Source organism: Ovis canadensis, chromosome 1, assembly GCF_042477335.2.
Source record: "Ovis canadensis isolate MfBH-ARS-UI-01 breed Bighorn chromosome 1, ARS-UI_OviCan_v2, whole genome shotgun sequence".
NCBI lineage: Eukaryota > Metazoa > Chordata > Mammalia > Artiodactyla > Bovidae > Ovis > Ovis canadensis.
In genome coordinates, this window is record NC_091245.1 from 143,704,224 (window position 1) to 143,708,602 (window position 4,379).

General features: G+C 42.0%; 1 non-coding gene across 1 annotated transcript; it reads right to left on the bottom strand.

Annotated features, from left to right (window-relative positions):
• Positions 1-2,281: 2,281 nt before the first annotated feature.
• Positions 2,282-2,354, bottom strand: TRNAS-GGA (transfer RNA serine (anticodon GGA)). The gene has a single exon. It is a non-coding gene; the product is annotated as a tRNA-Ser (tRNA).
• Positions 2,355-4,379: the final 2,025 nt, after the last annotated feature.

The following is a 4,379-nucleotide window of genomic DNA, read 5'->3' on the forward strand; positions in this document are numbered from 1 at the left end:
AGGGAAGCCTGGCATGCTGTGGTTCATGCAGTCACAAAGAGTCGGACATGACTGAGCAGCTGAACTGAAGGCTAAGAGGCTAATATCTTGAAACTCTAGATATAGAATTTTACTTAATTTATGACCCATCCCTTCACTTAGAAGGAGACTCCTTCACCTGGTATTACCACAAGGCTCATTCTCCTGACCACCAGTTCATCAGTGAACCTTTCCTACTAAGTGCTGAATGACATGCTGTAAGGAGAAGAGGACACCACCACCAGATTATTGGAATGAGCTGTTTGACAGATTTTGTACCTGAAGTGACGTCACTCAGTCGTGTCTGACTCTTTGGGACCCCAGTTGACTGCAGCCTGGCAGGCTCCTCCATCCATTGGATTTTCCAGGCAAGAATACTGGAGTGGGTTGCCATTTCCTTCTCCAGAGGATCTTCCCAGTGCAGGGATTGAACCGGGGTCTCCCGTGTTATAGGCAGACTCCTTAACGTTTGAGCCACCAGGGAAGTCTCACTGTACCTGAAGGGTAATATAATTGTGTACATTTTCAGAAGTTGGTGTGCAACTTATTTTGCTTTTTGTTTGTTTTTTAAACAAACTGTCTGGTCCAGTTTAGTTCAGTTGCTCAGTCGTGTCTGACTATCTGTGACCCCATGGACTGCAAAACACCAGGCTTCCTTGTCCATCACCAACACCTGGAGCTTACTCAAACTCATGTCCATCGCTTTGGTGATGCCATCCAACCATCTCATCCTCTGTCGTCCCCTTCTCCTCCCATCTGCAATCTTTCCCAGCAACAGGGTCTTTTCAAATGAGTCAGTTCTTCATATCAAGTGGCCAAAGTATTGGAGTTTCAGCTTCAGCATCAGTCCTTCCAGTGAATATTCAGGCCTGATCTCCTTTAGGATGGACTGGTTGGATCTCCTTGCAGTCCACGGGACTCTCAAGAGTCTTCTCCAACACCACAGTTCAAAAGCATCAATTCTTCAGCACTCAGTTTTCTTTATAGTCCAACTCTCACATCCACACATGACTACTATAAAAAACATAGCTTTGAATAGACAGACTTTTGTTGGTAAAGTAGTATTTCTGCTTTTTAATATTCTGTCTAGTAGCAAGGTTAAATGAGAAGAGATGTATATTGACACAATTCCTGACATTTGTGACAATACTTTGGCCACCTGATGCAAAGAACTGACTCACTGGAAAAGACCCTGATGCAGGGAAAGCTTGAAGGCAGGTAAGGGGATGACATAGGCTGAGATGGTTAGATGGGTTCACCGGGTCAATGGACATGAGTTTGAGCAAGCTCTGGGAGTCGGTGATGGACAGGGAAGGCTGATGTGCTGCAGTCTATTGAGTCGCAAAGAGTCAGGCATGGCTGAGTAACTGAACTGAACTGAACTGAACTGACATTTGTTGAAGAATGAGGTAACATAAGTTGATTCAGTCAATTCACAATATGAGCCTTTTGAAAGGGAGATAACTCAGGCCCAAGTAACTCAGTTCTGCTAGAGAAAGTAGATTGTGCTACAGTAATAACCAGTCCCCATCCTAGTAGCTTAAAATTGCAAAGCTGCACTTCTGATTCACCCTAAGTGTTATTGCAGATGGGCAGAGGAGCTCTGCTCATTGCAAAAACTCAGCAAAGTAGGATAATAGGGCAGCCTCCATCTCAAGTACAGAGAAAGATGTAAGATGAAGGAACACGGATAATTAAATGTTCTGGCCCCAGGAACAGTACTTATTGGCCTCTCCTCCTTTTCTGTGCCCACTTAAATCACTAGAGGACTAGGAAATGCAACACATTTCTATTACATGCCCAGAGCAAGGGAGAATCAGAAATACTTAGCAAACATTTTAGATTACCAAAGCAATTCAATATCCACCATCAAAACCAAGTTTTTCTATTGGAACAGTATATCCTAAATCTGTGTCCCTGCATCTTCAGTCGCTCAGTCATGCCAACTCTTCATGACCCCATGGATTGTAGCCCTCCAGGCTCCTCTGTCCGTGGGATTCTCCAGGCAAAAATACTGGAGTGGGTTGCTATTTCCTCCTCCAGGGGATCTTCCTGACCCAGGGATCAAACATGTTTCTCCTAAGTCACTTTCATTGGCAGGTGGATACTTTACCACTGTGCCACTTGGAAAGTGAAAGTAAAGTCACTCAGTCATGTCAGACTCTTTGCGACCCCATGGACTGTGGCCTACCAGGCTCCTGCTTCCATGGGATTCTCCAGGCAAGAGGACTGGAGTGGAGTGCCATTGCCTTCTCCAGGGGATCTTCCTGACCCGGGGATCGAACCCGGGTCTCCTGCATTCCAGGCAGACGCTTTAACCTCTGAGCCACCAGGGAAGCCCCGTGCCACCTGGAAAGTTCCCCCTAAATTTGCTGTATGCCCTGAAACTATACTGTTTGAAAGAAAAAAAAGGAATGATAAATTAGTTTCATCATTATGTCGCTCAACTAATGATTTCATCTTTCTCATTAAAATCAATTCTAATCTAAGCAACTTGGAATATGAGTTGGCAGGTTTAAATACGTACGCAGTATAAACAATCATTAAAAACTTTTTAAAATGAAAGAATCTAAAAAAAAAGATTAAAAAAAGATAATATACTTTATACACCATAGCAGAAGTGGCTAAATGTTCATGCACATGTTAATAACCATGTAGATTCCTGGGTCACCAGACTAATATGATTAAGTATTTGAGTGCAGGATTCTACATTTTAAAATACAACCATTTAATTCTGACGCAGGCAGCTCTGAGTCCTAGATCCAGATTTTTGAGAAATGATGACTGTAGCTGATTGGTTCGAAGAAGCATAAGTATGAAATAAAACTGGGGAAACAACAAACAGGGCTTTAATAAATTCATGGCAAATTTTACTTAGTCACAGAAATTATATTATTTAAAAAAATGTACTAAGAGAACACCTGACTCGGCAGTCTCAACAAGATGCAACAGCCATGTAATAACATGGCTTCTCTACTCTCCATGAAAACCTTGAAACCCTGATGTGCCAATAGTTCCCATTTAAATTATGAAGAACAGGTGGTTACCATTCTCTTTAGAAATGATACTCAAACTGATATCACTAATCCAGACTTCTTCCCTGAGTGCCAGACTCCAGTATTCAAATGTCTACAAGACATCTCCATTTGGATAGGCCAAATAAACATCCCAATCATTATATGTACAAAACAAAATTCTTGACACTCACTCCCAAAACTGTTCTTGAAGTCATTGCCATTTCAATCAATGGCAGCTACACTATCAATTACTTAGGTTAAAAACCTAGAAAGCACCCTTGGTGCAGCATTTTCTCAATCATGGAGTAAAGCTGCTTGTTTGTACTTCCTCTGAAGATTGCTTGCAAAAGTTGACCACTTCCTATCTCCTCATTCACTACCACTCTGGTCTAAGCCATCATCGTCTAACACTTGGACTGCTATAAAGAACTTCAAGTGTCTTCTCAGAGATGGGCTGGTAAAAGTTTATCTACAACTTTAATAAACAATAAATAGTTATAACTTTACAAAAGGAAGGAAAAGAAAGGAGAGAAGCAAAGAAAATAAAGAAGGAGGGAAGGACAGAGGGAGACAGGGAGGCTGGAAAGAAGGAAAGCAAGCAAGAAATGAAAGAGGAGGAAGAAGAAGAGAACGAAGGCAGGCAGACAGGAAAGTAATGAGGGAAGCAAGGAAGGAAAAGGAGGAGAAAAGGAAGAGGAAGAAAAGAGGAGAGAAGGAAGGAAGGTAAGAGGGAGGGAGAAAGAGAAAAAAGAGGGAGGGAGGGAGGAAATAAGGCAGGGAGGCAGGAAGGAAGATGAGAGGAAAGAAGATTGGGAGAAAGACAAACAGAAAACTCTCAGTTCTCACTTTTCTCATGCTTGGAACCCTTTTTCCCTACACGTGTTCTTATCTTGGTCCCCTACTTCTGCTCTTTGAATAAGCAGCCCCTGACAGGGGGTATCTAACAGCCCCTGCCTGAGTATCTAACATAGAATGGCCTAATGTTTCCTGCGCAATCTTCAGCTTACTCTCTTCTTTGTAGAACATTCTTCTTTGTAACCACCTGACATTTATACATAGCTGTTGTTGCTTGACCACTAAGTCTTGTCCAACTCTTTTGTAAATCCATGAATCAAATTCCTCTGTCCATGGGATTTCCCAGGCAAGAATACTGAAGTGGGCTGTCATTCATTGTCATCAGTATTTATTACTGTTTGTCTCCTTAAGGACACACGCATTGGTACAGATTCTATGTTGCTATCATACTGTCATGTCACCTAATGAACTAATAAAATTGCATTGACTCAAGACATACAGTATATAAGCAAATACAAGCAGAAAGTAATTGAAGGTAATGAAAAGTGC